This window comes from Zonotrichia albicollis, chromosome 1 (genome assembly GCF_047830755.1).
Source record: "Zonotrichia albicollis isolate bZonAlb1 chromosome 1, bZonAlb1.hap1, whole genome shotgun sequence".
Taxonomy (NCBI): domain Eukaryota; kingdom Metazoa; phylum Chordata; class Aves; order Passeriformes; family Passerellidae; genus Zonotrichia; species Zonotrichia albicollis.
Genome location: NC_133819.1, coordinates 144647990 through 144673400, shown reverse-complemented (window position 1 = coordinate 144673400; position 25411 = coordinate 144647990). Strand labels below are relative to the sequence as shown.

The window sequence follows — 25411 nt, the reverse complement described above, 5'->3', positions numbered from 1 at the left end:
GGCAAGAAGGACAAAAAACCATACATGTGGCATCCAGCCCCAAGCCTGGCACTCAGCCCAGCTCCTCCCAACCTCACATCTACCAGAGCTGGCCTTGCTCTGAACTGATGCTAATAGAGAGCATCAGGATGGGAAGCAAATATAGAAAAAGATGAGAATGTGAAAAGATTTATCAAACACTCTCCCAACCTCTACCATTTTGTGCTGATAACTTTAAAAGCAAGAGCACAAAGGAACAACCTGTGTGTGCAGGGAACTGGGCACTGAGACTTTACCATTTATCACCATCAACCAAACTGCCCTGGGAAGTAGGGCAGGCACAAAGCCCAAGGAGGTTCCCAGTTCAGCAGCAACTCCCAAGGTTTCAATGTGATTAGGCTGGTGACTCTCCCCCACAAGCTTTCTGGCACTGGGACCAGCCCATGATATTGTTCCTATTAGTTCCTGCCTCTCAGCCATGCCAGGGCATGCCAGTTTGCCATGCGAGACTGCAAACTGGACTGGACAACCAAATCTACAGAATAGCAACCCAAGGGAGGGAAAAAATGTCAGTTGGATGGGTTCCCTGCTGTGAGTGTGTTCAGCAACATACTTTGTTGTCGGCAGCCTGAGGTTGGTTTTGGGTGCAGCAGTGCAGAAGGACAGACAGATATTACACTAACACTGCTCAGCTGCTGCAGAGATGAACCACCGAATGCCACCTTGGGCTTTTTGGTTTTTAGTGACTAGCTGTATTTTTGTATGCTATCAAAAAACTGGACTGAATTTGCTGAAGTGATCCCATTTCTCAGCTGACTGCCTTACTGTGTGGTCCTGCAGCACCAGAGGAACCAGCTAGAAACATCGACTGCAAACCCAAGGCAAGCTGTTTCTGACTAGGTGCTGAAGAGAGAAGCCCACAGCTGAAGCTTGGTATACACCAGAGACAATACAGGTGAGCTGAAACACTGTCAAAGGATATGACAAATTCCCTGACCAACAAGCTATGCAGGAATAACAAGATGCTGAGCCCGTCAAGTGTAGTTATCTTCTACTGCCTTGTATGTACTCATGTGGGATGGATGAGTGTATTTATTTTAGTATTTGCTGAAAGTATTCACACTATGTCCCAAAAAATGCAAATATGTCCTTCAGTGCTCAGAAAGGCATGTCTTGTGGGAAGATTTAAAAAACCCAAAACTTGTTTTGCCTCTCCAGCCTGCTTTCAGACTGACATATCCTGCTGTTGAAGAGCAAGCACAGGTAGAGTCTGTATTAATTAGCACTAGCCTTTAAAAAGGTCCTGAGATACCCATTTAGAGAGAAATTTGTAGCTGAGCAATGTGAGTGCTCAGATCTCCCCTCAATGCATGCAACCATCCCTTTGTTGCTGGGCCAGCCTCTGTCCTCCACTCCGGCAGCTCTGCAACAAGATCGGGGGATGCCCTGAACCCAACCTGCCCCTCTGGGTTAGCCAGGCTGGGGATTGCCTTCATCAAATCATTTGGGTTGTGAGAGACCTTTAAAGACCATCTACTCCAAACTCAAGTGAGCAGGGACATCAACTCGAGCAGGTTGCTCAAAGCCCAGTCCCACCTGACCTTTAATGTTTCCAAGAATGGCACATCAACCACCTCTTCTGGGCAACCCATTCCTTCCTGCCCTCCTCCTCCTCCTTCTCCTTCTCCTCCAAGGAGATCAGTGAGCACCAAAGCTGCATCAGTCGCTGCACCCTGATAAAGCCAAAGTATAAATGATGACACAGTCAGTGGGAAGATGTGGGGACAACAAGATCATGGTGTTTTACCCAGTAACTGCAGTAATGCCAGGTAGTGCCATAGAGGAGCCACCTCTGGGGAGATTCTGAAGCTCAGATCTCTTCACTTGGTTTGGAGAGCGCACAACAACTCACTCCTTGTCTCTGGCACACATTGCTACCCTTCTTTCACTAGCAAAGTACTCAGTTTGGGGTTTTGGGCCAGCCAGGGCCACCAGCTCTGGAAGAACCCTGGGGAACAGCAGCACAGAACTGGGAACTGTAACATTTTCCCTGAAGATGCCTTTTACCACCACAGAGTCCATGGGGTAACTCAGGGCATGGGATGAGATCCCCATCCCAAAACAGGGCATGGCTCTTATGGGGCACCTGCCCAGGGTCCAGCAGAGCAGCCCAGCACACACAGGAAGGGCTCGGCCACCCAGGCACTGCCACTGTGCCAGCATTAATCGCCATGCCACAACTGACAGGGCTGCCAGCCACAGCCAGTGCCAGTGAGAGCAACCCCTGGGGAAGAAACACAGCTCTGTGTCCTGGCTTTGCAGCCCAGCTCCTACATGGAGAAACAAAACGAGAGGCACAGCTCACCCTCTCCAAGGAATACGCCCTTCCTAATGAGAGTCGACCCAGGAGCTATGTGGGAGTGGCGCCCATTCCCAGGCAGGCTTCAATGCCACTGAAAGCCAGTGATGGAGACAGGCAGCCTCTGAGAAAAGAGACACCAGTGGGAAATTTTGCTTTGATGCTGGCTCGTCAGCAAGCTCCGGCACCAGGGAGGAGGAGGAGGAAGGACTGCCGGCTCTCGCGATGCTCCTCTGCATGTGCATACATGCAGAGCTGAGCTCAGCCAGAGATCCTGGGAGAGGGTTGCAGCAACCGCAGAGCAAGTCACCAGCTGTGCCCTGCCTGACTGGGCAGCACAGGGCTGGCACAGCCTGAGCCCCACATGGCAGCCAAGCACCCGCCATTGGACAGGACGGACCGCGGAGAAGAGTTGGCACTGCAAGGACGCCACAAAAGGACCGTGTCGTACAACCGCCCATCGTCCCAAGATGTCGGTAGGAAAAACTCGATTATCTGTAGATAAATCTGGGCAGAGTGCAGTGCCAGGACCTCTTCTCATCCCAAAGAGGTTATGTTCCAGGAGACACAAATATTTTTTATCGGCTTTGCCGCTGCTGTTAGCATAGTAATGATGTCAAGCATAACCCAGAGGCAGCAGCAAGGCTCAGGGTCTTGGATTCACGGCAGTCTTGACCTAGCTGTAGAAAGCCAACAGTAGCAGTGGGTTCAGAATAAATACAAAGGTGATACAATGAGAAGGATTTCCCAATTAAATTCCTGACACTTGTATCCTCTCCCCCACCTCTTCTCCTTATCTTTTGATTTGCTACCGCAGATCCCAAAGCACTTAACAACTACTTAAGTGCTGTTAGCACCCATCATCCCGATGGAGAAACTTCCACTGGGTTGAGCAATCCTGAAGTTGCCCAACAACCCGTTGGGCGAGGAGAAAAGGAGAAAGCAGGACTGGTTGAGCACAAGTCTACCCATCCCTCTGTGCTGTCTCGCTGCAGGGTATGAGTTACCGGCAGAAGTGCAGGGCAGGGCTGTTACATGGCACAGTCATTTCCCAGGATAGGGTGTGCCCCACCTTTACAGGTGCTGGAAAGCACTGGGCACTCTCCCTGCTAAGGGGCTAATCGGAAAGGCATCACTTTTTTTCTTTTGTTTCGTGTTTGTTTGTTGCTTTCCTCACTATAAATTTTCTGTGTTTAAAGCTCAGGAGTGCAGACCTCCTGCAAGGAGCAAGAGCTGTCAGGGCAGGTAGCAAATGTGGCTCAGTTTATCCATTAATGAATAAGATAGATAATTGCAGGTGCTTAAAAGCAAAACAAAACACAAAAAAATCACCAGGGATTTTTGTTCTGTGCTTACTATCCCAAACTCTCTGTGTCCAAGGTCTGAGTCATACAACTACACATTGAGTTGACTGGGAGAGGGCATTTCAGTGAACTAGGAGCTGCCAGTGTGCGGACCTTGCCATACAGAGTCCCTGTTAAAGCAAACATGACCCTAAGAGTTGCCCAAAGGTTGCAAAGTTGGATCCCTCCAGCAGCAGCTGCCACATTGCCAGGGGCTCTGTCTCTAATGGTGCTTGACTTCTTGAATCACTTGTACAGGTGACCATGAAGGACACACCATGGTCAGCAGGTCCACCCTGACTGGAGGATCACTAAGACAGAAGATGATGCAAAGTATTTCTATTTGCTATATATATTCTGCAGTGTACTATCCAGGAGCTGCTTCTTCTCAGTCCAGGGCAGTGAATGTGTTAGGTGGAGAATGCAGACAGAAAAGTCTCTCACCTTGCCACAGACTTATTTGCTCTTCTTTAATTCCTTCACTTGCTCTAGTGGACCCATCTTGTCCATCCCATCCTCTCATCTTCCTCAGATTAATTCATTTGGCCTTCTTGTAAATGCTAAAATTACTGTACAAATGAACAATTAAGGGATTATCATCGTAGCTATTGAGGATTATGTGTCCAAGAGTCACACCTTCAGAGAGGTCCAACTTAAGCAAGAAGAAACTGGACAGGAACTATCTACTGATGATACCCAGAACTGAGTTTCAAAACTGAGGCTGATACAGAGCATGGAAGATCACCTCTGCCCTGGCTCTTGCTGTACAGCTGTGGACCATGGGCATGAAGCAGTTTAGTGACTTGACCGATATCCAGGAGTTGGGTATCAAAGCACTGCACCTGAGGATCCCAAATATGAGAACCAAGGGGCTAGAAATATGAGAACCAAGGGGCTAGAAAAACCTCTTGACCACTTAACTTTCCATGGCTCAGTCCTGCCAAGAGAGGGTTTAATTAACGTTTCAAGCACAAGTACAATAATAGACTCTGTCCAAATTCATCCCAGCTGCTGAAACACAATTAGTTTCATCTCAGCATCTAGGAACAGGCTGTCTCCTCTTCAGCCCTGTGCAGCAGGTGAAACCTTGGGGTGCCCAGCTGATGGCTGGGCCCCAGCTAATTAACTGAATTAGGCTGGTTCATTCTCATTACAGACCCTTCAAAACAGTGTCCTTTAAACAGAGACCTTGAAGCTACTTTCAATAAAACCTTCTCCATGTCTCTATGCCTCAACTGTACCAGCTTCTAATAGGTCAACAGGGCTATTGTAGCCATGGTGCTCACTTCTGCTGACTAATTCTCCAGCTGCCCAGCCTGTGCATCCACAACTCACTCACACTACTTGTCTTCTCATTAGGGATCCAGTGCTACCAGTTCCCTCAGCATCCCAGGCCCTTTCTGTGAAACTGCAGTGACAGCAGCAGCTGCTGCTCGCAGCCAGGTTATGCAGAGCACCACATTCCTCCTCTGGGAACGGGCAGCACGAATAAACCCAAAATCCGATTTTATTGCATCTTTCAAATTCTTAACAAGCCAACAAAAATTACTGCTGCCTTTTTATTTTTTTATTATTATTTCCCATTTTTAAAGTGACAAGGCTTTTTAAATCAATAGGTAAATTTTAGATGCTAGGATACTGTTAGGTGTGTTTGGGGATGGTTAATCAGAGTCATTAAAGAAATAATAATAATCATGACGACAACAGCATGAATTCCCCAGCAGGATATGTTAAGAGTGGGGGAGTGACTGTTGCTCTCTTCCCTGCCTAGAGTCAAGAGCAGAAGCACATCCATGAGTCTCTGCCCATGCCGGCACTGGGGCAGTCCCAGAAAGGCAGGGTGGCCCAGGACATGCAGAACAGGCTCTTTGGAAAGGTAGGACCATTCAAACCTCAGCCTAAGTCATTTGCAGGGCTTAGGGCTTGTCAGGGAGAAAGCAAAGCCTTTTTTTGAATCAGGCAGCTGCCCACAGCAGAGGAGTCTGGGAGGAGGTGTGAGCAGGATGGGATGCAAGATGGGATGCAGGGCAGGATGCAGAGCAGTGGTGGAGCGCATCCCAGCGGGAAGGGAAGCACGGCCCCGCTCCAAAGCATCCATCTGAGATTTGCCAGCCTTCCTTCCCAGCACTGTGCCACACACGTCTGTGTGGGGAGGGCCCTGTGGCAGAGAGCCAACTCAACAACTCAAGAGGGGCAATTATCATTAAAGCCAAGCAGGCTGGAGCAGGGGAGAGGAGATGCCTCCCTGCCAAATGAATAGGTTTAATGCTGCTCACATTCCTGCATTCCTCAGCTGAAGTGTAATGAATAAACCCTCACAAACTGCTAAAAATGAGGTGGTTTTGGTTAAGCTTTTCGAGTGTGTGTTTTGTAATCTTACACCTTTGCAGGCAGAGAGCCCTGCAATGCTGGTAATCTAGGAGCTGAGGTTTTCCAGAGCTGGTTTGTGTAGCCAGGCAGAGACATCAGCACATGCCTGTTTTATGGGAACAGCATCCCCATCACAAGCAGGGAGATGGGACAGAAAGCACTGGAGCCAGGCACATCCCTTCCCAGGCAGGAGTGCAGCAGGGGTCCTTGACCAGAGCACACACACAAAGCCACTTCTGATGACAGAGCAGGATAGTACAGCATAGCACTGGACAGGACAGGATTAGAATTGAATTGAATTGAATGGAATAGAATAAAATAGAATAAATAATTTCAGTTGGAAGGGACCTGCAACAACCACTAGTCCAAATGCCTGACTGATTCAGGAGTGACCAACAGTTAAAGAATGTAATCAAAGGCACTATCCAAATGCCTCTTAAACACTGGCAGGCTCATTGACTACCTCTTTAGGAAGCCTGTTTCAGTGTCTGACCACTCTACTGGCAAAGAAATTATTTATGATGTCCAGTCTGAGCCTTCCTTGATGCAGCTTTGGACCATTCCCACACATCCTGCTACTGGATCCCAGGGAGAGGAGCTCAGCACTGCCTTCTCCCCTTCCCCTCCTCAGGAAGCTGTTAGAGAGCAATGAAGTCACCCCTCAACCTCCTCTTCTCCAAACCAGACAAGCCCAGAGCCCTCAGACACTCCTCACATGACATGACTTTCAACAATTCCACCAACTTGGCTGCCCTCCATGGGACACATTCAAGGACTTTCACAACCTTCTAAACTGGTGGGGCCTAGAACTGCACACAGAGCTCCAGGTGAAGCCACACACCCCAACGCTGGCCAGAGTAGGATAATCACCACTTTTGCCCATCTGGTTTTGCCCATCTGGTTTTGCCAATCTGTGTTTGATGCACCCCAGAATGATGTTACATGCAAAGCTTTTCCCTGTCTGCACTGGTTTATCTGCAGAGGATCCTGTCTGGGTCTGGAAGCAATATTACCTATTCATGATTCTAGTGAAAAAAGTAGTGGCTCCTTAGCCAAAGGTCAAAATCCATATGTCCCTCTGCTTGGCCTTGGCTTCTCCAGCTGCCTCTGTCAGCACTATCTCTCATCTCTCCCTTCCTGACTCTTCATCATCCTCCAGTTCAATTTCAGATTTCCCTCCCATGGGCCCCATGGTTCAACCCATGCTCCCATCCTTCTCTAGCTCCCTTTCACCTACACCAGAAATTTGTATTGTTATGATGGTCTGTGCCCTCCTCCATGCAGACTCTTCTCTACTCCAGACTGGTCTCCTTTCTGTTTGAAATTAAGTCTCAGGACATCTTTTGAATGCTCTTTCATCCAGCATCCAAATCTGACATTGTCATTGAAGCTCTTGCTTTCTCACATCACAGCCAATACCCTTCCCTGAGACACCTAACTCCTCCTGACCAGCAAGAATACTACCACATGAGTCATGGCTTCTATCCCACCTCATCTTCCCAAGGATAGCCCCTTTCCCTGTCTCATCACACAAGAGCTCTGTAACTCTCAATGCTTACCCCACACCCTACAGTACCCACTATCTGCTGCTGACTCTTATATTGTTGACTGTTACTCAGGAACTTGTTCTCCTGGGCCAGTCAATGGAAAATGCTTTTGATATTGACTGACATTTTTCCCTTCCTGCCCCTTGTCTGGTAGAAATTCATCTCAAATGTCTGCCAAACTACCTCAGTGACTTCATCAAAACTCTCCTTTGTGTGACATTTACAAGAACACTCAATAACTGTGAGGCTGCTGGTGTTCTGAGACACGTCTGTCAAGATGATCAATAGTGTCCTGCGTTTTTATTTTATATATATGCATATACAAATCACAACCTCCTGTCATTGATCCAGACCATGAGCTCCCTGGGGGGTGGACAGCGTTTGATTCAACATTTGGACTAAGGACAATAGACCCAGGGGCATGGCTAGTGCTCCTACTGTCACAGTGGAAAATAACACTTTTAAAGACCCATCAAGATCAAGAGATACCTGCTTGCACTAGGTGTGATCCCCAGGCTAACAGCAGACAACATGACCAAGAAGTCCACTTGCATAACATTGTCAGGTGGGCACAAGTTACCTGAAGACACTTCACAGTGCACCAAGACCCAGTGTCCTGTTGTTGCATCTACTTACAACAACCTTGGGATTGGGCATCTACTCCATCTGCTCTGGGCAACCTGTTCCATCATTTCACCACACACATTGTAAAAAATTGTCTTCCTTTTATTTAGTCTGAATTTACCCTCTTTAGTTTAAAGCCATTACCCTTTGTCATTACAGGCCCTGCTAAAAAGTCTGTCCTCATCTTTCTTATAAACTCTCTTTAAGTGCTAAAAGGCTACAAAAAAGGTTTCCCAGGAGCCTTCTCTTTTCTATGCTGAACAACCCCAGCTCTGTCAGCCTGTCCTCATCAGGGTCACTTTGAGACTGAATGAGCTGGTCCGGATCCCTGAATCTTTCCCATCCCTCTATGTTTGTCATCTAAAGCTGACCAACACCAGATTCCCTTGCTACTGTTTGGCCCCAGGAGCAGAAGAGCCTTGAGCAAGGACCTCAGAGTGTTCTGGTCCAGATTCTGCCAGTAGCTCCAGCCTCCACATGTGCACTGGCATCTCTGCTGTCCAGTCAAGGAGATGCCCAACTGGCCAGGAAGACAACCTGTGAAGATCACATTTCACACCCTGGGCAGCTCTGACACACAGCTTCTACCAAACTGCAAGACACAGGGGGAAAAAGCAAGCCCACATGGAGGTGACTTTCCCTCCACTGCCCAGGAGAGACTTGCAAGGAAAGTTCTACCACCAGGCTTCAGGGCTGGCCATGCTGTGGGCAGGGCTGAGCCTGCCCTGCTTGGCCACCAGTGCCAGCAGCCCCAAGCAGGACCCAGCAGCCCCAAGCAGGATCCAGAAGCACCAAGGAGGATCCAGCAGCCCCAGGCACGACCCAGCAGTCCCAAGCAGGACACTCTGATGAGAATCCAGCAGCCACATGGGACCTGTGCTCTGCAGCCCACAACGGAGACGCACACACAGCAGGGATGGGTTTGCTCTCATCCATTAGATGAACTTGACCTGAACTAATACTGAAGTGACAGAAGCCTGGCATAAATCACAGACTTTACAGACTTCAGACACACAGGGAAAGCACCCTTACCTCCTTCAGTGCTTCTCACTGGGGCTGGGCTGCATCTCTTGGGCTGCCTCTCTGCAGATTCGGGATTGATTCGCCCCATACAGAGGGACACCACAGCATCTACACTGAGCAACACAGGCCCTGCCTTCCCTGCTGGGAAGCACTTCCCATGCTCACCTCAGACATTTTGTACATGTGCACATGAAAAAGTTTCTTGGGCAAGAGCTTGTGCCTGCCACCTTGCAATCACCTGGGCTGCAGGTCAGCAACAGCACTCTTGATCAGGGTTTCTCTAAGGACTGCAAGGCTGGCAACACTGTTCTCTGAGAAACAGGCAAGACTCTGCTTGGTTGAACACAAACAATTCCTTTGTTTTTATTAATGTTACAATTTCACATCACAGGCATTTTCAGGCTCCCTGTGATTACTTTGTACATCCCGTGCTACACAGTTCACAGGCACAGCCAAGGGCGAGAAGGTCCCTCCAGGGCTCTGATGAGTTGGGATTTCACATGACCCAAGTGGGATGTGTCCAGCCAAACATGTGCAGACAGACCTGGGCTTGCTCTGCTTGTGCCTAAACCTGACTGGGACTCAATCCAGCTTAAGACAAAAGCCACAGAGCCACATTAGTACAGCACTCTGCCCAAGCTCATATGACCAAAGTGGGTGCCCTGGGCAAACACCAACAAGACCTTTGATTTTGCTGTCCACAACAGTTATATGAGAATGAAAGGGTTATAAATCATCAACAGCATAGAAAATTCCTAATAACCGTAACTGGTAACTATTAGAAAGAACAGATTTAAGAGAACAAGTGTGTTACTCTACCCTGGTTGAATGATGGATTTCAAGCCATCTGGTCCTTGGGGAACAATGTTCCATATTGTATGTGTCTGTGGAAAATAACATAAAAAATGCAACTCTATTGCCAGAAGGCTTCAATTTATTTGAAAGGATCCTACATCTTCATTAAAACAAAAAACAAGCAAACAAAAAACCCCCAACACATTTAGAAACTCACAAGGTGAGAAAGGCTTGGAAAACCAGTTAGAGGGTGCATAATGAAAGGAAATCCACACTTGAGTGGAAAGAGCTGTTAAAAACCCAATCACCCAAATCCCTCACAACATCAGGGACCTCACTAGTATGGTTTGTGAGAAACAGTTTATTCAACAAAAATGAAAGTGTTCAGACAGAAGAAAGTGAATTGAAATGTAGCCAATGCAAAGATAAATGTGAATATACACAGAAATGCTTTAATACTCTGAATGATCATTAAAAGACGCAGTGAAAAAACAACCATTCTCTGCATCACCAGAGTCCTCATGTACAAATGGCACCTGGAAACACCCTATAACTCATCCAAGCAGCCACCAGGCTCAATCACATTTAGCTTGGATGCACCAGTGAATAGGAGAACAAAGCATATTTCTGCATGTGTGAGGGTGACAAGACAATACTAAACTGAAGTGAAAGGAGCTGATGGTCTACCAAGCTCTCTCCTTCTATTGAAATAAAATTTTACCATATGCCAGAATTATCTGCAGAGGACTTGGGTTACTTTCAAGATAGAGGGGAAAAAATCAATGACCTCTTTCTGTACCGTGGTGCTTTCGGGACTCTCAAAGCAGTTGGAGAGGAAAAAACCAATTTGGAGAGGGGGGAAAAAATACACAAAACCTTTTCATCTCTCTAAGTGATGTGGATGCAGCCTTGATGGGTGAGGTGGACTGGGCTGAAAGCTTTATAAAATGCGCAAATCTAACACTAATCACTGAAAACGACCAAGTAACCTTTCTCACTTCCTAAAGCCACTGCTGGCCCTGGTGCTCACCAAACCTCTCCAGCTGCTGATGCGCTTCACTGACCAGCAGGAAGCTCCCTCAGTACAGACACATGCTGAATTTCTACCAGCACAGTGAGCTGTGGGTGGATCAGTGCTGGAGCAAGTGCAGGGGCTGAGGAGAGCTGGGGAAAAGAGCAGTGCCATCCCCATGGTGGCAGGAATGGTGACAGCCCAGCAAAGCCCAGCACAGCTGAGCACACAGCCAACAGCAGCAGAAGGGAGGAGTGGACAAGGAAGAGGAGGAAGAAAGGAAGATGGAAACAAATAAAACATTTTGGTTTGGGGGAACTGCCTCTAATTAAAACCCCAAAGCAAACACAAACTTGGCAGCTGGAGAGAACAGTGCTGTGTTCTGTTTTGGATTTGCTTGGCATTTATCAGCTTGGTTGGCAGGACACTTGTTAAGCAGCTCATCCTAAGGGAAATTCCTCTGATTTTCCTAAAAATTCCAAGCTGCTTCAAACAAATAAAAATGTTACTTGGGTATTGCCCATACCCAGGTTTCCTGATCAGATAAACACATTCATTTTATCTCAACAAATATTTTGCCACTCCCTACCTCTGTGTGAAGAAACCATCTAAGGGAAAGGAGGACACCTGTTTGGACCAGGAGAAGAGAATCCGGATGTGCACACAATGGTTTGAAAATTGCACAAAACACTCAGGTGACAAATCAAAGTAAGTGAACAGACATGAATGTTGCTCTTGGCCTGGGCACTGGCTATGGTACCATGAAGCTCTGGTTGCTCCTGGAGGCAGCTGTAGCTGGTAACTCCTACCTTGCAACCTGTCTGTGCCCAGTGCTGGGCTTTCTCTTCACCCTTTTTGAAGTGATTTGCCAGAAAAGGCTCTGACAGATTAGAGCTGTGGCTCCAACACTGCTATGTCAATCCAAATTAGGGATGCTGCCTCCTGATTCATACCCAAAAGAGGTTCCACCTGTACAAGGTGATGCTTAGATTTCAGAGGACTCTTCTGGCTATCTCCATGCAGGGTGGGAAACACACCCCATACAGCAGGATTGCACTGAGAGGGGTATTTCTGAGTGAGAGCAGGTATCTATCACCACTGCTGTCCCTATCCCACTGAGGGAAGTCAGCATGCAGAACAAGGCTGATGTGCTGCACAGAAGGCCATGATGCTCCTACCCAGCTGCAGTGCTGGGAAATGGAAAGCAATCTAGGAGGAGGAGAGGGGAGAGCTTGCACAGAGGAAAGGTACAGCAAGTGGGAAATCTGGATCTATTGCCAGTTTCCAAAGGAGAGGGTTCAGTCACATGAAGCACATGCTGCCCCTGCAGAGCTTCACCAAACTCCCAGCCTGTGCTGCTGATGGCTCCAAGGGGCTGCCACGCCAATGCTCAGCACTGCAGCGCCCTGACAGACAGGCAGCAATACTTTGGGGCTCACAGGTATGCCCCCAAGTCCCTGCACCCATCACCCAGTAATCTGCTGGACATCACACTGCAAAAGTACCAAAGTGACATACGTGCCATAAAAATAGCTGAAACTGGTACTCCTACCCCTTTAATTAGCTTTTAATTGCCAAGTACATCCAGTGCAGATGCTCAACAGGAGTCGTGCTTGAATGCATCAGAGGTGTGAGAGGCTTTTTTGTGGAAATCTTCCTTTTTTCAACAAGTACCTTTGAAACCAAAAGCAGCCTGTGGGAAGACTTGGGAAAACCCAAAGTAACAGCAGTGATCCAACCAGCATGCACTGCTCACCACAGCAAAGGCAAAAGCACTAAAACTCAGTGAAGTTACCAGCACAGCTTGGAGGTTTGTAAGCAAACAAAAAGTTAAAGAAGCATAAAGCAGAAAGACTAAAAATTATCAAAAGAGATGGGCAGTAAACAGAAGGAGAAATGGAGAGAAGGTAGATCTTCCCTGATTGTACCAGCTTTTTGTATGGGGCCATGGGTACCATTTCAGTAACTTCCTTCAAACAACAACCCTATTTCATGAATAGATCTAAGCACACTGACACAGCCTTGCCACCTCTAAAACTTTTTATAAACCCCTGTTTTACCACACTAAATACTAGGTTTGTGGGCAAACCTCTTGGCAGCCTCCTGCCCAGAGAGCAGCAGACTCAGCACTTTGCCCAGGGAGCTCTGGCAGATGCTCCAGCTGTGGGTCACTATCTTGATTTCAGACTCTTGGAAAGACATCAACTGGTGTAAATGGAGTGTTGTAAAAAAAGCTGAGCTCATCCAGGGAAGATTAGGCCCTTTTCAGTCTGGGAAGTCTCCCACTACATATTTCTAAATCACAGTCATGCATGGGGAGGAACCCAGGCAGAGGACTGGAGCACCAGCCCCTGTGTGTATGCCCTGTGGCTGAGCATTGTGGGGAATGAGCAACAGCCCAGCAGCCTTACACAGCACCAGGCTAAGTTTTTAACTAAAATGGTAAAAGCAGAGGTGTGGGCAAGGGTGGATTCACTGCAAACTAGGAGTATTAACCAGCCAGAAAGAAGGTACACAGTAGCTGCCTCCTCCACACCATATAGAACCCCAATATAATGCCAAACCCACATAGTTGGATTAGTGACGAGCTCCCTGTGGAGTCAGTGGAGGAGCAGCAGGAGGTGCTTCAGGCACCTGCAGCCTGTGGTGCAGCCCAAGGTAAGACAGCTGTGCCCCTGCAGCCCATGGAGAACCACAGGGGAGCAGAGATCCACCTGCAGCCTGTGGAGAAGACTCTCACCAGTGCTGGTAGATGAGAGAATCTCCTGCTACTCGTCTCAATAACTTTATTCATCAACTGCAATAAAGCTCAGAGGAATTGTCAGCACTGATTCAGAGGCCTGTGAGGTATTTCCACATGATTTTATTTTTTACTGGCTGCATATTTCTGGCTAAGTCAACAAATTCAGTCATTGCTGTTACACATTGTCCTCAGTCTGACATTTATTTTTGCTCATGGTAAAAGAAACTGCAGTTCTTTCTGATTAACTCCACAGAAATGCCTCTTACTCAGACAGGAGTCTCAAAGTTGGCTTGAACTAATCAGCAAATTGGTTTAAAACAATTAGGTTTTGATGATGAGCATCTTCTAGCACCCAAAATGCAATTCTGAGACATTTATTTGCTTTGAATGTTATTTTTTGTATTACCATCCCTATCAGGTTAATCCCAGACAGGACAGAAACGTCACCAAACCCAGCCAGCCCATCGTGGTATAACCCAAAATAGCACAGTTCATTTCCACATTGGGCTTCTCTACCAAAGCAACATATCCTGTTGCAGTCTTGGCTCTCTACATGCCTTGTGATTCAATTTTGAGAGGAAGAAGTTGACGAAGAAGCTGCAGGAATTAGTGTAAATCCCAGAAGTGCATCCTGCAAAAGGCAGTAGAGAGGACCCTAAAGGTGACTGCCCAGGTCAATACTTTGCCATAGAAATACAGAATCATGAACTGTCCTGAGCTGAGGGACCCACAGAGATCACTGAGTCCAACTCCTGACCCTGCACAGCACAACTCCAGGGGTTCCTCCATATGCCTGAGAGCATTCTCCAAACACTTCCTGAACTCTGGTAGGCTTGGTGCTGTGACCACATCCTGGAGGAGCCTATTCCAGTACCAAAACACTCTCTGTGTGAAGAGCTCTTCCCTAATAACCAACCTATACCCCTCCTGCCCCGACTCAGCTTCATGCCATTCTCTCAAGTGCTATCACTGCTCACCAGAGAGAAGAGATCAGTGCCTGCCCCTCTGCTCCCTCAGACTTGCAGCAGGCTTGGCCAGGCACAGCTGTTTGCTGGTGGTCCAGGACAGGACAACTCATCCCTTAAAACAAGATGAATGAGTTTCAGCAAGCAAGCACAGACTCCCTGACAGAGGGACACAAAAATGCCTAAGAAAGACTTACAGCACATAAAGAAAGCCAAGGCTGTCAGAGTTGCACAGTGCCCTTTCATACACCATGCCCCCAAGTCTGACAGCAGAAGAACGTGAGGCTGCAGCTGGGCTTTCATGGGAGCACAGTGCCTGTGTTGATGGTTTTGAGTTGGCTCAGGGTCAGTGCAGCTTCTCAGTGGAAAAACAGCCCTGAAGGACTCAACACAAAGCACAGTGACTCTCTTCTCCTCTCCCTTTGTCAAAGCATCACTTGAAGCAAAAGCCTGAAAATGTGTTACCTGGGAAAGCAAAGCAACCGCATTAGGGAGCGAGAGCACAAAGCACACGGTGACATTTACAAGTGAGCTTGAGCTCACTCATTTGTATTTCAAAGGCCAGGTTGACACAAGATATTCTTCTTGTTCTAGTTTTGGCTGTGAAGGGAATAATACACAATTTTGAGTGCTACTGCCACCGTGTCAGCTCACCGTGCCAGCTTTCCTGCAGAGTCAGATACAACAACATTCAGCCTGCTTTGCTTGGAGAACATAAGGACCAATCTTGGAAAATCCCCCTTTGGCTGACATAAAGAAAACCAATTCAGGAGGCTTTCTCACACCCATACAGTCACCAACCCATCCTCAACTTCCTAAGGCTCCAGTGAATGAAGCTAATCATGTTGAGTGTCTCCCCTCCTTCAGTAACTTCACCCTATGAAAGTTTTCCATCTTCAGAGCTCTAGCTGACTTATGGTGTCACATTTAGTGACAAAAAAGGCCCAACAGTTTAACACCTTTCTGGCCTCTATCACACTGTAAGATGTCCTCCTTTGAAGGAAAGGATCAGTATTTGTGATACCATCACCAATAGCAGCTCCATCAGCACCAATCAGGCACAGCCCTTTTGGTGACAAGCCACTATGCTCCTTAGACCAAGAGCTGTCCCTTCAGCCCAGAAATCTGGTGTAATACTGAGTAGAAATCCAGTTTAGAGCCTTCCCTGTCATGCCAAACACATCAAGATCCTTGCTGGAGGTGGCAATATCCTGCTTTGGCATAACACCTGCCTCAGCTGACAGCCTAGAAACTGGCAGCCAAGGTACACAGAGCACTTACCTGCAATCACTTCAGCCTCACATCCTCCTCCTAATAAACACCCAACTGTCCCAAAGAACAACCCATCCTCCCGCTTTTCACTTCACATATTTTATGTCTCTGTTTTCAGGTCATCAGCCCAGGAACTCCAGAGCTTCTTGGAAACCTTTACCTGCCTACAACAAAGACCATCACAATTCAGCTGGGCAAATATGTAAAACTGACAAAGACACAATGAGCCAGGTCTCCATCCCCTTGGTAGACACCACCATGACAATGTGGAGGCCTTAAAGAGATGCCATCATATAACAAAGACCATGAATGTCCAGGCAATAGAGATCACCCTCTTCTAAGCAGAACCAAAAGACATGAAAAACATTAAATGGTCATGTTGCTCCACTGGTTCCCTCAAGTCAGAGTTGACCACAAAGTTTCATTCTTCCTCCATGACTGGATGCCACAGTTAACTCTGTCTCCTTTCCTGTCCCCAAACATATTGGCACTGTCACAGTCCTTCTACCCAGTTTTTGGGTCCATGCATGTGACCCAAGTAGGTACATTAGGAAAGCAAAATAGCAAAGTAAGGTAGGTGTTCAAAAAACTACAGGGGAATCAATTTGCCCAATTAATGATCTTCCCATCTAAATCAGAACTTTCCTTTCAAGTTTGCCATCCAGTGCAGTTTCTCACACTGATCTTCTCCACCCACACACACGTTCCACCTCTGCCCTGGCTGCTGTCTCCAGCCTTCATCCACACCTGTGGTACTCTAGTCATGGTCCAATATGTCTCCCCCTCTATTTCAGGGCAGTTTTATCCCCATTTTAAAAGCCATTTTCTCCATGTACACCTTGACCACATTTGTGGACCCATGCTCATTTGCACACAGGAATGTAGCTCAGGGATCTGGAGACCTCCACCCAGCAGCTCCAAAGCCCCCACATCCTTCACCTGCAGTCACCTGCAGTGGTGCTCCATAGTTTGTGTCTTCCCATGCCTGGCTGGAGCAATGGCCTTGCTTGGGAATGAAGGGAAGCAAGACAGAGAGACCTGGCAATGGACTGGTTATACACAGCAGATCCAAGCCAAGATCCCACCACAAAAGTAAGAGTTATTTCCTTCTGACAGCACAGACAAGCTTTATATAAATCATATACAGTAATGCATACTCACACAGAGCTATACATAAGATATATATACAGTACACACCAAAATAACACCAAGGAGTATGGATGCCAAAGAAGAGGTAAAATTAGCATATTAGAGAAGTGGCACAATCTTATAAGAGAATGGAAAAAAGGCCTATTTTAAACAGTAATGAACACATTTCAAAAATATTGGATATTCTTGGCTTGGAGCCCTACATACCACAACATACGACAATCACATCAGATTGAAGAATGAGAAAAATCAGCCAGAAGGTCCATGGGAGACATCCCAGGAAAACAAGGATTGCATGTGGTAGGGCGCTGCAGCAAATTATTTCCTTGGCATCACAGAGTGCACCAGTGTTCTGTCTAGTCCAGCCTGCTGCTGAAATGCAACTTTCTGAGAGTCACACAGCCCTTACATGGCAAAAATTAGCAAAACCTCAGAAATATTTTTTTTTAATCTATTCCTTGAAGGTTAGTCCAACATTAACTAGACAAAAAGCAATGTTGGCAGGGAATACCAGGATGCCATTTAACCCAGAGAAAGCTGAAATGTCAATAACGTAAATTGGAACCAAATAATACTGTTGTTAGCTCAATGACTTCACAACAATCAAGTTAAGGAGGAAAAAGGAGATGGAAAATAAATGAAAATGAGCTGGACAGTTTTTACCACAATTAGATAATGTTTCCAAGGGCATTGAAGGGGTCAGGAGCATCCTCAGGTTAGGAATCAACCCTGGGAAGACTTTACAGATCCTCTAGAATGGAAAAACTAATAAATGCAAGGTAGTACTTATCTGTAATAAAGCCTACTTTAATATTAAACAAGAACTAATTAAATTCAAATGAAGGCACTACATATATTGATCAATAATAAGTGAAAAATGTAATCAGAATCACAGCACTCAAAAATTAAGACTTACTACCAAGATGGGGGCAAGTACGGTGATTTGAAGATGCATCCATTCTGCTCCACACATTATGGACATCAGGACTTCAATGCAATACCTTGGGTAAAATAACACCCCAGCACTTTCTGAGGAGAAATCTGTGCCCAAGACACCAACATGACTCTGAGCATCATTTGCCCAGCTCAACTTACAGCAAAAATTTTTCCAAACTTTCCCATCCTTTTTGACGCCATTTTACTGGATTATTTGATTATAGGCATGAGGGATGAATTGCAGGCAGAGGGTAACTCAATCCCTCTCTCTCTGGAGGAGTCCTACTGGCAGCTTGAAGTGAGGTGCTGACCTTGGTTACTTTACTCTGGTTTTTTTCTCCTGCAAGCAACCACAAGAGAAACCTAAAGCAAAATTGTCCGAAACTCTCCTGGTGATTTGGAATTCAGTCCAACATGGGTGCTATTTGAACTTCATGAAATGAACACCTCAAATAAAAAGGTTTACGGTGGTGTGCAGCTGTAACATTGATTTCAAAGCCTTAACACGCCAGCTCATCAAGAGAAATACAAGCACATTCATTAACTCTCAGCATGCTGGCAGTTTCAAAGATGCTACCCATGGCAAAGATCAGCCTGTTATCCCAAACACAGGCATTCATTTGCTGCTGTAGCCAGGAAACAGCTCCAAGTATTACATTTATTCTCTGTTTCAGGGAAACAAGGACTTAATGCTAAATTCATTTTACACACAAGCAACAGAAATATCAAAAAAGTACAACTACTACTGCTCTCTCCCTAATTTTAGCTGTCTGGAAATTGGACATCTAACATAAGCCAAATGTTCAGAAAATTTTCATGATCCATAGAGGATCCTGGTCCAAAGCATTATTTGTCCCCACTCTTCCCACAGAATTAAGTGGTGTTTACACTGAAAAACCATTTTTTTTTATTTCACACCCAACCTCACCTGACTCCAAACCACAGCCATTCAAGAGCCATGAAGTTCACCAAACAGCAGTTGAGACTGGCACAGTAATGCTGGTACAACATGTCCAGGTGGGTCAGCATTTTGGATGCCCATTCACACTTTTGGACATTTCTAGTCCAGCTGTCTGACCTGCCCAAGGTCACTTGGGAATATGCTACAGGGCAGTTCACACTCAGGCTTGAACTCTTCCCCCTTTTGGAAAATGAAACTCCTTTTATAGCCTTTATCTGTGCTCTGAGAAAACACACAAAAATTAATCCCAAGAAGTACCAAGCTTTTTGGAGGGCTTTGTTTTTTAGCACAACTGTTAAAAGAAATATGAAAATTTAATTCAACAAGACTCTCCATTTTCCTTCATCATTGTGACATCTCTCCATGGATAACCTACACGGTATGGGATTTGCCAGCAATCAAACACAAGGAATGCCTTTTCTGCCACTTCCCAGCTGGTTCTGCCCAACTGCCCAGCAGCCCTGCCCACACCAGTGGGACCCTCACAGCAGAGCACATGGAAAGGGCTGCAGCCTCAGATGTTCACCCAAAACACCACGGCATTGGGAATAACATTAAAAAGTCAGAACCATCCAATTCATGCTCTTTGAGACTATGCCCAATTAGGAAAACTTCCCAGGAAAATATATTTGCAAAGCACTATCTATACAGTAAGGTCTAATCCCCATCACAATGTATAGCTGATGCCTTCCCACAGAAGAATGCAACCCAGCAAGGATGTATTCCTGGCATGTCACTACACATTCCCAATTAGAACGAACATCAGCTCTCCCTGTCATGACCATGCAGAAAGACAAGATGGAAAACCACCACCCATCTCATCCCAAGTCAGCAGCTCCCAGTCAGTCTGCTTAAGGGTGCAATAAGGGTAAAACCCTTTCCTCCACAGATGAGCTCCCTTTATTGCTGTTAGAGACCTCTCAGGTCCTCATTTTGGAAGGAATCCAAATCCAGGCAAACAGACAAACAAAAGAGGAAGAATAAAAAAAAATAAAAAAGGAAACGTAACACATGCAGCCATTCGGCAGCTTGGACCCTGTGTTTTCCTGCCCAATTTTTAATCCCCCTTTCCACGGGGGTATATCAGCATCATGTACCCAGCAGCCCCATCACTGAGGCCCCTCAAGCCTCTAGGCTCCAGTTTCCATGCCAGTTCTCTAATGTGACACTGCCTTGGTTGGAAGTTGCACTGGGGCAGGCAGTTATGACTCAGGGTGACAGCTCAGAAGCATTACCCCTGGGGCACTGAGATGTTAGCAGAATACACCCCAGTTTTCATAACTAACCCTTCTTGACCTCAGCCCCCTTTACTCCATAATGGTTTTCAATACGCAACTTCATAATTCAGAAAATGAACACAGTTTTCTTCAAATGAGTCAAATTTATTAAGGAAAAGCATCCAAACACTGGCAATATCCCCCCAAAAGAGCCATCTCTGCAGGACATGCTGCAGATCAGACACTCAAGATAAAAATACAGACAATACAAACCACCTCTGAGAGCAGCTTTTTCATGCATGTGAGTAAACCACCCATAGACACTGTTAACTTATGTGAGTAAACCACATTAACTTTAAGAGGAAACAGCAGAACCAAACAAACCACTGATGCAAAACCTATAAAAAAAAGGCCAGAAAACACCTGGTTCAGCTAAATATATGCAGGCTGCAACTGGATGGCCTCCATGAACACAGAGAATGGCACAGAATGACAGAATGGGAAAGGCTGGAAGGGGCCACAGGGCCATACACACCAGGCAGTCTGCAAAGGAGACTGCACAGATCCACAGGGATGCTGTGCTCTCTCCAGACACAGACGTGTCACCACTGAACATGGCAAGCTGCCGGCTGGCCCAGACAACCCCGGGAGCTGCTGATGGAAAGCAGCTGGATCTTGGAGAGAAGTCTGCAAGGAGCTGAAGGGAGAGTAGACTGAACAATGTCACATTTTTTTCCCCCCGATTTGTATCAGTTGCTCTGTGAGGACAGAACACCTCAAAACCTTTGTTCAAGCACCTGGGTGCAAGGATGGAGCATGCAGACAGCACAGGGCTCAGCCTGCTGCTCCCTCTCCACTTTCCTATCCAAGCAGCCCTGTACACACTCATTGTCCCATGAAGCTACTTTAAAGAAGCAAAAATGTCTGAAACAGGAGACAGCTCAAACAGATTTTTATCGCCACATCCTGCACATATCAAGTGAAATCAGAAAGAGGGAGGTGCAGTCCACAAAATAAATAAGCAATTATCCCTCACAGTGCAAGAGTCAATGTCTTGGCTTTGGGGAAGCGGGGGATGGTAGTTGGGGAAAAACTCATTAACACTGGGAAAATTAGAGAAACTATCAATGAAATGAAGAGGTCACCCACAGGACAGGAGAGCACAGGTGAGAGGTGGGGGGAAACCAGCCATCTGCAGCTACAGCTGAGCTGACAACACCCAAGAGACACATGTGCAGGTCCAAATCACAGCAAAGAAACGAACTCTGTTAAAAGTTCATTTAGGATATGGTGCAAATGCAGGCTGGGTGTAGAACTCGACTGAGGAGGATGATCAGAGGCAACAGCTGAGCACTGCTCCACCCTGCACTCAGCATCTCAGGGCTGGCCAAGGAGGATCCTAAATCCACACCAGTTTCGAGCTAAGGCATTGTCCCCACCTGAGCAGGCAGCCCTGGAGCTGCAGCAACCCCTTGGATTCGTGCATTGCTAGTGCATCAGAGATGAGGCAAAGCTCGGCCTAGAAGCCGCTCCAGGTGGGTGTAAAGCAGCCAGTCCCATGTGCTGCCTGTTGGGGCAGGGGCTGGGTGGGCTCTGCTCACCCAGTGTTCCCCACACTGCCTCATCAAGGAGGGCTGAAGCTGCAATCACAGACCCGTTCTGGGACCGCCTCTGACTCAGCTGGGCTGCTGTGAAAGCTGGGGGAAGCAGGGACCCCACAGGTGCCAACCAGGGCCCCACATCTCCACCAAGACAGCACAGCCACAGCCCACACTTTTCCGTCTGTGTCCTGGCTCTGGGCTTTGCTTTTTCGCCTCTTTGCAAGGTCGTTAGGTTTGACAAAGTTATCTTCTCCAGTTGGACAGAACTGCTTTTTCTCAGGGTTGATCAACCTGTGTCATGCAAACTACCCAGGGTGGAGGTAAACCAAGAAAAGGGGCATTCAGATGGTTCCTTTTATGTTTCACAGATCATTTGCATCCTTATTCTCTGCCTTTAGGGCAACTCTCAGATGACTGAACACCTGCTTTTAGCTGCCGGGAAGCACACAGAAACCTCCTTCTCCACCCACCCCCAATTCACAACCCTTCCGAGTACTTAAATGGTGTCACTGAGGCTTGCAAAACCCTCCTCACTTCAGGCAGGCTGCTCATTTCATATTGGTCAAGATGGAGATGACAACATTCTCCTGCTTACCACGTCCCAGAATCCCAAAGCATCCCAGCTCAAGGAAATCCTAAACTCAAAGAAAGCAGAGAAAGCTTCCTGGCTTTGCATTTCATGAGCCCTGAATATCCTTGCTGATATCCACAGTGTCAGCCCAGCACAAAAATGCTTCAAAAAAACCGGAGTGACTGAGAAAGAAAGCCAGATGGAGTGAACTTAATTGTGGAAAACCCAGAGAGATGTCCAGCAGCCAAGTAAAAATGAGGCTGTTTCCTCGAATCACTGATACTACAAAAAGCATCCCCCCTTCTTAGACACAGCCCTTGCATCTCCCGTTAAATTGCTCATCCTTAACACCAATTCTACCTACTCCAAAGAATCAGTTTATTCCTGCTCTCTGGATGGAGAATCGAGGCACAGTTCAGAGCAAAGAGACCACTGGGAGAAGCAAGCATCAAATACAAGGGCACCGTGAGTCCCTGCAACATCTTCTGGTCCCCAAGGCAGACAGACAGACAGAAGGCAGGTGAGGGATGTGCCAGGCTCTGGCAAAGGGCAGCAGTAACCACACAGTAACCACTCCATCATTTCACTGTGACAGTTTCCCGTGCTATAAAAAGGAGAGATTCCTCTCTCCAGGGTGGCAATGAAAACACTCCAATTATCAGCAATACAGAAAAGCTAACAGTAAATTACAGAGAAAACATTAAATAAATGAAGAATAACACACACACACACACACATTTCCTTTGCCCAATTACAACTAAACAAGAGTGATGTACTACAGCAAATTATATTTGTTCTTTGACTTAAAGGTGATAATCTTGACAACGGACCATCATCATCAATCCTAATTTCTGAACAGACTGCCCTCAGAGAACAAACATGTTGAGGGCATCAGCAGAAGCATAAACACACCAAAAATCTTCCAGAGTTACCTCTGCTTAGGTACAACACCTTGTACATCTAAATTTCAACCACTGTCAATATTTAGCCTCACTGCAGTAGGGATGAGCCAGCCCAGGCTGAGCACTCTGCAAACACAAGCAGAACACATCTCCACCTCCAAGAACTAGGAGGGGAGGCAGAGGGAGTGGCCTAGCAAAGTCAGGCAGATGTCTGTGCAGGATTCTCCTGGCTGAGAGATGCAGGGATGTGCACAAAAGCTCTGGATGGAGGTTCTAATCAACGGAGAGCTGACAGGCAGGCCCCAGTTCTTCACAGAACCACTCCTGGGGGATTCTGCACCTTAGCCAAGGTACCAGGATGTGGATGCTCCCTCTACAGGTGTCAGGTTCCCATGGGGGGATGGCAAGCATTGTTCCAAACCTTCCTGTGGCTGAAAAGCCACAACCCACATCACTGAGAAAGCCAAAGAGCAGAGCAGCTCCAGGACTGGTTCCCAGGAGGTTACAGTGCAGCCCCAGCAGCTTCACTGGGCCTTAGTGCAGCAGCTCCTGGGGCTGGAATAAACTCCTGAGGCTGTAATCTCTTGCTGATTCTCACTGGGGCTGCAACAGCCAGTGTGAGATGACCCAGTTGGACTGAAACCTCCTCAGCAATCATACCCTATCCTTCAGGAATGCACATATGCTGCCAGTCAGGGTGTATAACTGCCGAGAGAAGGCTCAGACAAGTGGCTCACAGATTTAAGCTGTGTCCAAACATTGAAGAAAATTTAAGGGCAGCTTAGGAGAGGCCAAGCTTTCATGCAGTGGCTTTGGACACCCCAAGCCACAAGCAAGCACCCTGAACTCCAGTCCTCCTACACAGGGTACAGACATTACACACCTTGCAGACCCTACAACCAAACAAGCTGCACTGGCTGTGCTGACAATGCAGAGAAACAGGTATTGTAGGGAATGATTCAATCCATTCAGATGCCTACAGCAGGTCAGGGTCAGACACTTCCTAAAAATATCCTTTTCCCTCCAGTGACTGTAAAAGGAGGCTGGGGGCAGGGGGGGGGGTTGGATCAGTAGCAGGTAATTGCAGCAGAGTTCTCTAAACCCAGACAAGTAAAGTCCCCTGTTGTGAAGCCCAAATACAGCCCAAAACAAGTCCTGTGTGATGCACAAACCCCAACATATTCCAGAGAGTATTCCAGAGAGTCTCCAGCCCTTCTGAGACTCCCAAGCACAACAGCTGTCTACAATCCTCCCATCAGGCCTGGAGAGGCAAACACAGTGAAACTTGTACCAAAAGGAAATCTGGAGGATCAACAGGAGAGGTCTCACACAAAGGGTTCAGGGAAGACCCAGAGGGCTTCTATCTCCAGGCTTATGAATGCTGAAAGACATCACCACTCACCTCATTTGCCAGGAAACCCTGGCAGGATCTGACCTCCCTTTGACATGCTCCTCCCTTCTCCTTCCTGCAGTCAATCGAGACCTGTATAACATTGCAACAAAAGAAATGTCAGCAAGCTCAATCTTGTCCCCTCCCTCAAACCAAAAACCTTCAATTGCCTTAATTTTTCAACATAAGGCTGCAGTGGAAACTATATATAAATTATAGTTTATATAAATAGCAGCTTATGTATACATTTAAATATTTATAAATCTATTTAATGCATATTACTTATTTAAATATATACATATATGCATACATATGTATAAATATATAAATTGGTGAAGGGACATGGCGGAAGCGGCAGCATATTCCTCTGCAGCCAGCAAAGTTCAGGCATCAGTGATGGAGCCCTATAGCCTGTCCCATGCTGGACTCCCACAGTGACCCAGTGGCATGAAAATGCCTGTCAAGGTCCTCCTGAGATGTTCACTGGCAGCTCCAGAGCAATCCCTCAAACACTCCTAAGGAGTAACAGGAGGAAATACAGACAGGAGTGACAGGGAGCCTGGGTGGCCCAGGGCTGTGAGGAAAAGGAATGGAAGCAGCTCCATGACCCAGAGCATCCCAGTGTCACCATGGAGAGGATGTGGCTTTTCCT

General features: G+C 46.9%; 1 long non-coding RNA gene across 1 annotated transcript in view; it reads right to left on the bottom strand.

Moving 5' to 3' along the window:
• Positions 1 to 25411, bottom strand: part of LOC102075101 (uncharacterized) — a 124386-nt gene that overhangs the window by 40841 nt on the left and 58134 nt on the right. The window contains exon 3 of the long non-coding RNA XR_270429.3: positions 24772 to 24852. This is a non-coding gene — a long non-coding RNA (uncharacterized LOC102075101). The remainder of the gene's footprint in view (positions 1 to 24771; positions 24853 to 25411) is intronic.